The 13,208-nt window shown below is 48.5% G+C and overlaps 1 pseudogene; it reads left to right on the plus strand.

Moving 5' to 3' along the window:
* The first annotated feature begins 4,452 nt into the window (after positions 1-4,452).
* Positions 4,453-5,479, plus strand: LOC114685978 (annotated as a pseudogene).
* The last annotated feature ends 7,729 nt before the right edge of the window (positions 5,480-13,208 follow it).

Raw genomic sequence — 13,208 nt, forward strand, 5'->3', positions numbered from 1 at the left:
GAGTAGAATGTGGTAGTTTGAATCAAATTGGTACCCCCATAAGCTCACTGGGAGTGGCATTATTAGGGGATATTGCTTTCTTTGAGTAGGTGTCATCTTGTTGGAGGAAGTGTGTCACCATGGGGGTGGGCTTTGAGGTATCATGTTTGCTCCAGCTACTCCCAGTGAGACAGCCCACTTCCTGTTACATGCAAGATGTAGGACTCTTGGCTACTGCTCCAGCACCATGTCTGCCTGCATGCTGCCATGTTCCACTAGAATGATAATGGACTGAACTCTGAACTGTAAGTGAGCCACCCCAAATGAATGTTTTCCTTTATAAGAGCTGCTGTGGTCATGGTGTCTTTTCACAGTAACAGAAACCTTAACTAAAACAGAAAGAATGTTTCCTGATGGATAGTTTTAAGTCCTTCTTTTCACCTTAATATTGAAGCCATGTGCAAGAAAATATACTAGAGGTAATTACAGTTGCAAAACTGCAATGGATAACACTGAAGCAAACAGAGAAGCAGATAAAGGGAATTACACCTAGGATCCCAAGAAATGCCTGGCAGGTAGATAAGGAGGTTTCCATATTAAAAATAAATTTTAATAAAGAAAAAAAATGTTGCTATTAGATGCCAAAGTACCAAATGATGAAACCCAAAACATATTTTAGAATTAAAATTATGAAGTTAAAAAAAATTAAACTTTGTCTTTCTAGAGAGTTTCTGAAAAGACAATACTAAGTATCATTTTCCACATCGAGAAAGAAATATTGGGGCATGGGAAGGATACTAACTGTCACTGTTGGAATTCATCATTCAACCAGAAGAAATGACCCTACAAGTAGACAAGAAGAGATACAAAGACATCTAAGTTAGAAAGGACATAGTGAAGTTATTATTACATCTATTCATGTGGAATTGCAAGGGACCTGAATATTCAGCACAGTCTGATGTCAACAGAATAAACGAAGGTTCACACTTTATAATCCCAAAACCTACAATGAAGCTACAAAATGATCACCATGTGGCACTGTTGCAATACTAGAAAGATGCCCAGTAAGCAGAAATGAGTGCTCAGAAATATAACAAAAACAAGCAGTTTCAGTGAGGATACCAAGATCATTTCAGCAAATCTGTACAATCCATTCTAGTCAAAAGCAGGAAAAAGCTCAGACCCCTACAGAAAAGAGATATGACATATTTAAAATGAAAAGTAACTATGTTTAAGGATGGAGGTCTTGTGGGTGCTATATTATGATGCACCTTAAAACTTGATCCAAACTTGGAAAGCTAGCCACACATAACAAAATATTATGGGTGTACACTTAGATTATTACTGAGAACAAATTAATTTAGAAATGCAGAACATAGGCCAATGTTTCAGGAACTGGAGGGGGAAACAGAATGTCATAATGGGCTCCACCTGCTTTGGAGTGGTGGGAATGTTTCAACTTTAGGTCAAGGTATTAGTGGCACAACTTTGTAATGTCTTAACTGTCACTAAAGACTTCATCTTGAAACTTTAAAACCATTATGTTTTTCATTTCAGATCATTTTTAAAATAGTTTAAATTTTAGATTAGTTTTAAATTACATTAATAATGGGATGATGACTCAGTTGGTAATGTGCCTGCCATGTAAGCACCATGGTACATTTGATCCCCAGAATGTATATGAAAGGCAGTGAATGATAGTGTGCTCCAATAATACCAGTCATAAGAAGGTGGAGATAGCATCCCCAGGATGTGCTGGCCTGCTGAACTACTCTATTTAGTGAGTTCCAGGTCAAGGAGTGATCCTGTCTCAAGAATCATGGGTGGTGGGTGGCAGGTGGTGGTGGCATATACCTTTAATCCCAGCATTCAGGAGGCAGAGCCAGGCAGATTACTGTGAGGTTGAGGCCAGCCTGGTCTACAGAGAGAGATCCAGGACAGGCACCAAAACAACATGAAAAAACCCTGTTTCAAAAAACCAAGGGAAAAAAAAAGAATCATTGGGAGGAGAGGGGGATTGATTGTGGGGCATACATGAGTTACAAAGAGGGTACCCAGAGAAAGACAAATAGAGCTTAAGCTTTAAGCTGTTTACCCAGTGAGAAGATACTAAAGGTGCCAGAGGAAGTTAGCTTAAGCTGTTTACACAGAGAGTAGATACAAGGATGGTGCTAAAAGGAAGTTAGTTTGGGTTGTTTGTATGGAGATTAGATACAAATGGTGAGGAAGGAAGTTAGCTCAAGTTATTTATGCTGAGATAAGACACTAAGATCAGGATATGATGTCAGGGCATAAACAATTTGTAAATAGGGTGACCTTTAAAATGATTGGTTGGTTCATTCACCCCCTCCTAGGGTTCTGAGGTTTTTGCTATAAAAGAGGCTTACTGCCTAACTATAACTGAGGTCTTGCTTGGCTTGACTCCCTGCTGTGTCTGATTGTCTCCTGGTAAGAAAGAAGGCTGGGAAATGGGTGAGTGGTGCTCTTACCTTTCTTAGGTTCCAGGCCTGTTGATGTAACCAACCGTCTTATTAAATAAGAAACACAGAAACAATGTAAAAGAGAAAGCCAAGAGGTCAGAGCTCAGAGCTAAAATCTCACCCTTCCTCCTGCTGTGTCCCAGTTTCCCGAAAGAGAGCTATTTCCTTGTGTGTCAGTCATTTCAAAGTCATTCTGCCTTCTCATTGGTTGTAAACCCAAACACGTGACTGCCTCGTCACTGTCTGTATGTACAGCCCTCTAGGTCTTAAAGGCGTATGTCTCCAATGCTGGCTATATCCCTGAACATACAGAGATCTATGGGATTAAAGGCGTGTGCCACCACCGCCATGCTCTTTCTATGGCTCTAATAGCTCTGACCCCCGGGCAACTTTATTTTATTAACATACAATCAAAATTACATTTCAGTACAATTAGAATACTACCACACACGCCACCTCTTTACAGGTGACCTAAATTCTGGGTGGGTCAGGACCCCACAGCTGGCGCCCAGCACGGGGCTTGAAGTACTTCGGCCAAGGCCAAGCGGTCTTCCAAGGTACATGAAACCCTCAGTATGGGTCATGCAACCTTCTAAAGTGATAAGCCAGCCCTCAAGGTCCTGTGTTATATGTTTAAGTCTAGAGGGCTTGAAATTTCTAAAAGTAATGTTGTTGCCTCCTGACAGATTATAATTCTCCATGCATCTTGGGTGCTTAGTGCCAACCTTATCTCCTACAGCACCTGTGCTCAAATAGAAAAGCTGGCAAGAGTAAGGGAGAAACATTTTGGCATACTGCTGCCCCTGGGCTTCTATCCTATTATCACAGCCCTTAAGGTGGCTTTTCACCCAGATTCTCTGCCACCCCCTTATCAGGAGTCAGAAAGGAAAAATAATTCTCCCCAAGGGTTAGAAAAGAAAGGAAGGAGAACATGGAAGGGAAGAAGAAAAAAGACAGGGAAGGTTCTAAGAGTAAAGAAAAAAATAATTGGGCCAAATTTGGTGAGGAGCATGAGAGATACGCAGAGAAATATACAGTAGAGGTTAAAACAAAAGTAAAAATCACTGTGCCGGAGCCCTGCACCCCAAGGAATTCTGGCCCTCTACCTTGGGACCCCAGGGTTGGGGCTGCTCAAACACCATACATAACATTAAGGAGAGATCTCTGAGATATGAACCCCTACAACCAGCCCCACACTGGGAGGTATGGGTCAGGGGAAAACTTGGCCCCCAGCCCTAATAGACCTCTAGAGTTGTACCCCAGGGATGCTAAACATAAGGAGGAATACTGGACCAGGGTAGAGGCCAACTGGGTGGCCAACCCCCCCATCCCAATCACCTATGACATGCTAGCAAGTACTGCTAAAGGTTACTTTATGGGGGTCCAGCAGGCATTCATACAAAGGCCATACCGAGATCAGGTCAGACAAACAGGACTTATATCCTGGAACAAATCATATTAAAGGGCCTACCAAATCTCCCATAGCAGGAGTGAAACAAAAACCCAACAAACTGCCACCAGAGTTCATAGATAGAGTCCAACAGAGTATGTAGTTAATTTCCCCACTCATGGTTGCCATCAAGGGATTACTGGAGGGATGGGAATACCCCATACAACATACAAGGGGGCATTCTGGGCTCCCAAAATTTCTGTCCAAGGGAAACTGCCAAGCTGATAAGCTGGTATCAGGATCTAGGATATTGACCTTAAAAAAGATAGTCATGTCAACTAGGCATGTCAACCCTTCCTAAAGGTACCCCCTTTACAAACATAGGGAGCTAACCCCAGAGCCAAATATCCTCTGACAAACATATGTTAAACTTAAATATGTTTTTTGTTTTAATAAAATAAAAAGGAGAAATAGCCCCCACATTTAGTTATTCTGTACCCCAAGGCCATCACACTCTGGCCTTTGGGCTACAAGGACACCTACCTCAGGCCCCAATCAGGGCCTTCTGCTCCCCAGCCACTCCTTTGTGCCCCTTGTGGGGCAGGAGCTCCTGGAGTGACAGTCCCTACAGAAACAATGACAGAATACAGGCCTGTGGTGGTGCGTGCTGAAGGCATAGGGAAGTGCCCTGACCATCCAGCTAATCCAGAATCATTTTGTAGATGAATATGACCCCACCATAGAGGATTTCTATTGGAAACAGGAGATTATTGATGGGGAGACATGTCTGCTGGACATCCTAGACACAGCTGGTTGGGAGGAATTGGTGCCGTGAAGGACCAGTACATGTGCACAGGGGAGGCTTTCCTCTGTGTGTTTGCCATAACAACACCAAGTCCTTGGAAGACATCCATCAGTACAGAGAACACATCAAATGGGTGAAGGACTCTGATGATGTGCCAATGGTGCTGGTGGGGAAAAAGTGTGACTTGGCTGCTCGTACTGTTGAGTATCAATAGGCCCAGAAACTTGCCTGCAGCTATGACATCCCCTACATTAAAACATCAGCCAAGACTCGGCAGGGTGTGGAGGATGCCTTCTACATACTTGTACATGAGATTCGGCAACACAAACTATGGAAGCTGAATCCTCCCAATGAGAATGGTGTGGTGGTATTCTAATTATACTGAAATGTGATTTTGATTGTATGTTACTAAATAAAGTTGCCCGGGGGTCAGAGCTATTAGAGCCATAGCAAGAGTGTGGCGGTGTTGGCACACGCCTTTAATCCCATAGATCTCTGTGTGTTCAGGGATACAGCCAGCATTGGAGACATATGCCTTTAAGACCTAGGGGGCTGTACATTCAGACAGTGACGAGGCAGTCACATGTTTGGGTTTACAACCAATGAGAAGGCAGAACAAAATACTATAAAAAAATGAACAGACAGGATATAGCTCTCTTTCGGGAAGCTGGGACACCGCAGGCGGAAGGGTGAGATTTTAGCTCTGAGCTCTGACCTCTCGGCTTTCTCTTTTACATTGTTTCGGTGTTTCTTATTTAATAAGACTGTTGATTACATCAACAGAATGGCCCTGGCTACATGAGCTGCAAGTGTGTGCTATCCTGATACCAGGTGGCAGTACTGCAGCTAATGGTCATCCTGCTTTTCCTGGCTCTGGCTACAGCCCAGAAGGACCCACACCAACCTCAGCAGGTGACCTGGGCACTGATCAGTGCTGGCAATGGACCTGGCCAGAGGATCTCCATGGGGGCTGTTTTTCTTCCTAGAGTAGCCACAGGATGTTCTGCTAGACCTAATAATGTCACAAGATAATTCTGCTGATGCCATAAGAAATATCAAAGAATATTTCTCCTGAGGTTGACAGTTTGGGGGGTCTGGGACTGGTGTTTGTTTCTCTTTTCTAATGTTCTCCTGAGGCTGAGGGGTTGGGGGGTCTGGGACTGAGGCTCATTCCTCTTTTTTAATGTTCTGCTGTGGCTGAGGGGTTGGGGGTCTGGGACTGAGGCTTGTTCCTCTTTTCTAATGTTTGACTCTTTCATCCCCCCCCCCTTTTTCTTTGAACCAATTTAAATCTTTAAATTTTAGGGCAAGCTATCAACAATATGCTGGGCCTGGTACTGTTGGGTTAGCACCAATGCTTGAGTGATAGATAGTCTATCATGAATGAATTGGAGTAGCCTGTTCAGAATACAGGGTCCGAAGGTCAGGAGTAGGAGGAGAATGATTAGGGGTCCCAGCAATGTAGAGACCAGGGTGGTCATCCAGGGGCACCTGTTGAACCATCCCTCGAACCATCCCTGTTGACTCTTTTGGTCTCTCTGTCTCTTGTAAAGCCTTTCTCTTGGCTTAGTCATGGAGTCCCTGACTATCCCTGAATGATCTGCATAAAAGCAACATTCTTCACCTAGTGCAGCACATAGACCCCCTTCCTTAAGAAACAATAAATCTAATCCTCGCCTGTTCTGCAACACAACCTCCGAGAACGAGGCGAGCGACTGCTCTAATTTGGAGACAGACTGTTCTAGTGTCCACAGATCCTCATCTGCTGCTGTTTGAAGGGCCCAATATTGTCGGTTTCCGCTGACCAGGGCAGCAGTCCCTGTCCCAACTCCAGTTGCCATCCCTAACCCCAGCATGACAGCTAGGGTGAGAGATATAGGTTCCCTCTGGTAGCAGGTAAGGTGGGGATCATAGTGGTCTTCTAGGACCCCCCCCTCATGGTAAAGTATTATAGGCATTACTTGTACCATAGCACAGAAATCATTGGTGTCTTTTAAAACCTGAGTGGATATGCAGGGAGTAAGGCCTTTGTTGCATGCCCACCATATCCCAGGAGGGGACACCAGATAGAAGGATGTATTTGGGATAGGGGTGGTGGAATTACAGAGCTTCTGATGGGACTGGGGTGGGTTACCTATGCAGGTGCCCTGCCTGAGACCTCAGTCAGGGTAAGGGAAGGTGGGGTACTGTGGCATGAATTAGCACTAGTGGTATTGTTACAGGTTCCCATTATAGTTACCCCTTCATAACAGGGATGGCTTGAAGCTAAGCATAGCCAGCAAGAGTTAGTCTGCCCCGGGTCAGTCTGGTTGAGGGCAAGAAAGTCCCCAAGAATCAGGTTCAACAGTCGCTGCTCCATAGGGGGTGGCAGCGAGGGTGATTCTGAGGTGGTTCCATTGGCCCCCACCATTGGGGAAGGTGGGGGCAGGGCTGGCCATGAAGCCAGACCTTGATTGTTCAGTACTGGGTTAGGCCCCAGTGGCAAAGGGTCGGGGGCCTCTATTTTTAGTTTTATGGTTAGTAGGAGCCCATCATCACATCCTGCTGCATAGACCTGGATTCCCCATTGGTTCCCTTCTACCCAAGTTCAATTTCCCTTGCCCTTATCAGTGAAGCTGATGTTAAGTGGATTGCAGGTAAAGTTAGTACAAGGCCCTTTCCCGGTCCAGATACCTGTGTTGCATCCATAGTGCATTTGGCAATGATCTTTTGTAAGTCCTGCACCCAGGTGCCCCTTAGCGAGTGTTATTAGATCCCAAGAAGATCTGGGCTTCCAATAGGTATCCCCAGTCATTTCACAACCCCATTCTTTGCAGAAAAAGCTATTTGCCCCTCCGCACCGGCGGGTCTCCGACCTGGACCTTCCATTTCGGGGGCAGGCATACACACCCTTGGTGCGGAGCTCTGCCTGGTACTGGGGATGACTGCACCCATATCCTCGCCCCCCATCCCTGCACCTAGGCATTGGCCCCTGGACTCTGATTTAGGTGGGGATGTAGGGTCTATCTCAGGGACATCCCAGGAGTCCAGACCTGTGGCCAAGAGACGTAGATCGGGGTGCAAGGAGGGCCACCAGGTCCACGGCAGGGCTGTATGGATTGTGGACCAGATGGCATCACCATTTGCTGATGACACCTGCCAAGTCAATTTCTGAGGGGCGTGAGGATTGTGGGGACTTCCCAAAAGCTAAGGGAAGCATGAGGGGCAGGAACATAGTCAGGGCCATCATCCAGTCTTTAGGAATCTTATCTTGAGTGAGTTTTGGGTACGCTGGAGCTTCCATTTGTGTGGCTCGTCTGGATTCTCGCCATCCTCCGATGGCGCTGGCTTGACGTGTGAGGCATGGATCCAGGCAGCCATCCCGTCTACCTTAATGGTGGTTGGAGTGGTCAACAGCACAGTATATGGCCCCTTCCAGTGAGGTTTGAGGGTCCTGAACTGATGTCTGCGGACATAGACCGAGTCTCCAATCTGGAAAGGATGAGGCACCACCGGACTCTTGGACTGGTACACTGCTGCCAGGGGCTTCCAGACTGGGTTCTGGATTAGCTGTAGTATCCTCAGCCAAGCCTGTGGGCTGGGAGATGTAGCAAAAGAATCAATATCAGGCCCCAGCAGGTCTGCTATCAGGGGAGGCCCCCCATAGAGGATTTCATATGGTGTCAGCCCAAAAGAAGTAGGGGTGTTCCAGACCCGGAACAGGGCCATCGACAGGAGCTCAACCCAGTCTCTAGCACCAGTCTCCAATGCTAATTTAGTCAAGGTCTCTTTAATTGTCCTGTTCATACGCTCTACCTGTCCTGAGCTTTGGGGCCTATTAGAGCAGTGTAATTTCCAATTTATCCCCAATACCTTAGCCACCAACTGACTCACCTGGGAGACGAAGGCGGGGCCATTGTCTGACCCTGGTACCTTAGGTAGGCCAAAACGGGGAAAGATGTCTTCCAGGATCTTCTTGACCACCACTTGGGCAGTCTCCCGCTTTGGGATAAATGCTTCTGTCCATTCAGAGAAGGTATCAATAAAAACTAGGAGATACCTGGCTCCATACCTACCTGGGCAAATTTCAGTGAAGTCAATCTCCCAGTTTGTTCCTGGTCATGTCCCTCGCATTCTGGCTCCTTCTGGTAGTTTGAGATGGCCTGCGTTCACCTTGGCGCAGGGGATGCAAGATCCTATGATTTGTCTGACCAGGGAGTCTAGCCTAGGTATGAAAAAGAACTGTTCCTCCCTTTCTAGTAGGGTCTTGAGTTTTTTGTGTCCCAGGTGAGTCTACCTGTGAAGGTCAGCCACTAGCTCTCTGGCCATCTAAAGTGGCAGAACCGTCTTGTCCTGGAACCTCCAACCCCTGGCCTGTTCATCATATCTGGCTCCCAACTGCTGAACCATATCTAGGTCCTCATCTGAGTATTCAAATCCTGGAGGTGTAGACTGAGTTTCTGGTGCCTGCAGTAGGAGCACCTGCTTCTCTAAGGCTGCAGCCCTCGCTGTTTCATCTGCCATCCTATTTCCCCGAGCCATGGGGCTTTCTCCTTTCTGGTGACCCGGACAGTGAATAATGCTCAGTTTCTTTGGCAGGTGGAGGGCTTGTAGGAGATCAAGAATCTCCTGTTCATTTTTAATGTCTCTGCCGGCAGAGGTCAGTAGGCCCCTCCTCCGATATATCTCCCCATGGATATGTGCGGTGGCAAAAGCGTAATGACTATCGGTGTAAATGTTGACTTTCTTACCTTGCACTGCCTTCAATGCTTGAGTTAGGGCCACAAGCTCAGCCTTGTGAGTCGAGGTTCCAGGTGCCAGGGCCGACGCCCAGACAACAGAGGTTCCATTAACCACAGCCGCTCCTGCTCTTCACTCACCTTGGTGTACCAGGTGTGGCTAGCATCAAGCACAGGCTGGTCTATCAGATCTTTTTGGGTGCCATGGGCTTCAGCCAGGACTTGATGACATGCTGTACCTGGAACTCAGGTCCCATCTCAGGGAGCAATGTGGCCAGATTGAAGGAGGAGGCTGTCCCGAACCGAATCCGTTCGGGGTTTAGTAACATGGCCTGATAATGGGTGATCTGAGCATTTGAGAGCCACTGGTTGGGGGGGGGGGGTGCCGGATCACTGTCTCTATGGCATGGGGGGCCACCACCATGAGGGGTTGCCCTAGAGTGAGTTTGTCTGAGTCTTTCACTAGGAAGGCCACTGCTGCTACCATTCGGAGGCATGGGGGCCAGCCGATGGCCACATTGTCCAGTTTCTTGGAAAGTAGGCTACTGGTCTCTTCCATGGGCCCAGTTTTTGAGTCAGTACCCCTCTCGCCACTCCATTATGTTCATCTACGTACAGGGTGAAAGGCTTGGCCATGTCCGGGAGGCTCAGTGCTGGGGCTGACAGCAGGGCCCTTTTTATGTCGTCAAAAGCCCGCTGTTCTCTTCCCCCCCCAAGTGAAAGGGATGTTGGCTTTTGTGAGGGGGTACAGTGGAGCTGCCATCTCAGTGAACCCCGGTATCCAAAGGCGGCAGAAGCCAGCACTTCTCAGGAACTCTCTCAACTTCCGGGCACTCGTGGGTGGAGGTATCAGGGTCACAGCCTGTTTGTTCCCCTCCATCAAACATCTCTGACCCCCCTTTAGGAGATACCCCAGGTAGGTCACCTGTTGCTGACATATCTGGGCTTTCTTGGCCAAGGCTCTGTACCCCAACTCCCCCAGTCTTTCCAACAGGGCCCCAGTACCTTTGAGGCATTCCTGTTCAGTCTCGGCTGCCAGGAGCAGCAGGTCGTCCATGTACTGGAGGAGGGTCAAGCTCAGATGATTTACTTGGAAATCAGCCAGGTCCTGATGTAAGGCCTCATCAAACAGAGTAGGGGAGTTTTTAAACCCCTGGGGCAGCCTCATCCATGTCAGCTGCCCCAAGCACCCAGTTTCCGGGTCTTTCCATTCAAAGGCAAGGAAGAGCTGACTCTGAGGCCTAAGCCTCAGACAGAAGAATGCATCCTTTAAGTCAAGCACTGTATACCAGATGTGACCTGGCGGCAATGTGCTGAGCAGATTGTAGGGATTAGGAATGATAGGATGAATGTCCTCAGTCCTCTGGTTCACTTCCCTTAAGTCCTGAACCGGCCTGTAGTCATTGGTGCCGGGCTTTTTAACTGGCAGTAAGGGGGTATTCCATGGCGATTGACAGAGCTTCAAAATGCCTAACTGTAACAGCCTTTGTATATGGGGCCGGATTCCATCTTTTGCCTCCCTAGCCATGGGGTATTGGCAGATAGATACTGGAGCAGCTGAGAGTTTTAAATTTATTATTAGGGGTGGCTGTTGGATAGCAAGCCCCATACCTGCAGTCTCTGCCCAGGTTGAGGGGAACTTAGCTAGCCATTGAGGGTCCATTGGGGAAGTTGGTGCCGGGGGCCCTTCATGTAAACGGTGTTCATCTTCCAAACACAGGGTCATCACTTGGAGGGGCTACCCCCCAGGGCTAGCAACTGAAGCCCCTTTCTCATGGAAGTGGATCTGGGCCCCCACTTTTGAGAGGAGGTCTCTCCCTAACAGTGGGTATGGACAATCTGGCACCAGCAGGAACCAGCAGGAACGAGTGGGTGACCTGATCCGTGGACAGGTGGACTTTCCGTTCAGTCGTCCACCTGTATAACCTTCCCCCAGTGGTCCCTTGGACCTATGATGTTTTGGAACTGAGGGGTCCCTTGGCCTGGGTGAGGACGGAGTGTTGTGCTCCAGTATCAACCAGGAAGGTCACTGGTTGGCCCCCACTTCAAGAGTTAACCAGGGCTGGGGGGCGGGGGAGGGGGGGCTCCTGGCCCTGACTCACCTAGTCTTCTTCTTCCAATGATAGCAACGGAAAAGGCTTGGATGGTTTCCCTTGTTGACCTCTATTTGTCTATTTGGGCAGTCTCTCACCCAATGTCCTCTCTTCTTACAATAAGCACATTGATTGTGATCCACTCGCAGCCTCCGTTTGTCCCCCAGGTTCCTATTCTGCCTAGGCCTGCTCTGCTCTGTCCCTGTTACTACGGTGGCCAAGATTCTAGTCAGTTCCTTGTTTCTCTTTTTATCTCTCTGGTCCTCTCTATGTTCCTGTTCTCTGCGAATCCTCTCCTCCCTCTCTTCTGGTGTCTCTCTCTTGTTAAAAATCTTTTCTGCCTCCTTAACTAGATCTTGAAATGTATATCCTTGCAACCCCTCCAGTCGCTGTAGCTTAGTGAGAATGTCCGGAGCCGATTGTCCAATGAAGGACATTATCACCTCAGCCTGCCGGTCTGGCACTTGAGGGTCAAAGGGTGTATACATACGGTATCCCTCCATCAACCTTTCTAAAAAAAACCTGCAGGGGTCTCCTCTGATCCTTGAGTTATAGCACATACCTTAGCCAAATTGGTGGGGCGCCGGCCTGCCCCTTTGAGACCCTCTAGGAGAATCTTGTGATAGAGATGAAGCCGTTCCCTACCTGCCACAGTGTTGAAGTCCCAGTCAGGACCAGTCAGGGGGAAAGCCTCGTCTATCTCATTGGGCAGTTGAGTGTGTCTGCCATTGTCTCCTGGCACATTTTTGCGGGCTTCCAGGAAGATGCACTGTCTCTCCTCTGTGGTGAGAAGGGTCTGCAAAAGCTGTTGACAGTCCTCCCAGACAGGCTAGTGAGTCAGCAAAATGGACTCAATCAGCCCAGTCAGAGCTTGGGTGTCTTGGGATAAAGAAGGGTTATGAGTTTTCCAGTTGTAGAGGTCGGAGGCTGAGAATGGCCAATATTGGATCTGGCCAGCCATGGAACGGAGAGGAAAAACTTGTGACGTCCAGACACCCTCTGTCTCCCCTACCCGCTCGCGGCACAGGCGCAGCCGGCTGCCCAGAGGCAGCGAAGGCTCTCGCTCCCAGCTCCCCTTCCTCCCCCGCACCCCCCTCCCGCCCACTCACAGTGGGTATGCAGCCCAGAAAGTTCCCCAAGCTCCTCTCCCCTCTCCGTTAAATCTGGGAAAGGGGCGAGAGAGATAGCCCTCTCCAAGGGGGCTGGCAGTCAACCCGGGGCTCAGGATGGGTGTAGGGAGGTGGGAGATCTGATAACAATAGATCTTCCTGTCCATCAGGTAAAACTGGTGGGCTCTTGGGCCTCTCCCTCCAAAGCTCCCTTAGAGGATACTGGAGGGGCTGAGGAAGAGAAGGGTGAGGAGAGGGAGGATACAGAAGGGGCTGAGGGAGACAGAGGATGGGGGGAGGGTTCCGGGCTCTGAGGCCAAGGATGGGGAAGGCAGAAGGAAGGGCTTCACCCAGGCTGGAGGGTCCCTGACTAGGCTCTCCCAGACTGAAATGTATGGCACCTGGTCTGGGTATCCTTGGGGCCCGGGCTGATAAACCCGAGCTTTGACCTGCAAAATGATATTAACATTAAACGTGCCATCCCTCGGCCAGCCCACATCCAATGTCAGCCATTCTGAGGAGCAGAAAGTGATCCATTTTCGTTTCTTGACTTCCATGGAGGCATTATGAGCTCTGGTTGTGATGTCTCTCCAGTGGTCTAAAGTCAGGCTCAAAGGGGTGGTTATTGATTGTC

This window comes from Peromyscus leucopus, chromosome 15 (assembly GCF_004664715.2).
Source record: "Peromyscus leucopus breed LL Stock chromosome 15, UCI_PerLeu_2.1, whole genome shotgun sequence".
Lineage (NCBI taxonomy): Eukaryota > Metazoa > Chordata > Mammalia > Rodentia > Cricetidae > Peromyscus > Peromyscus leucopus.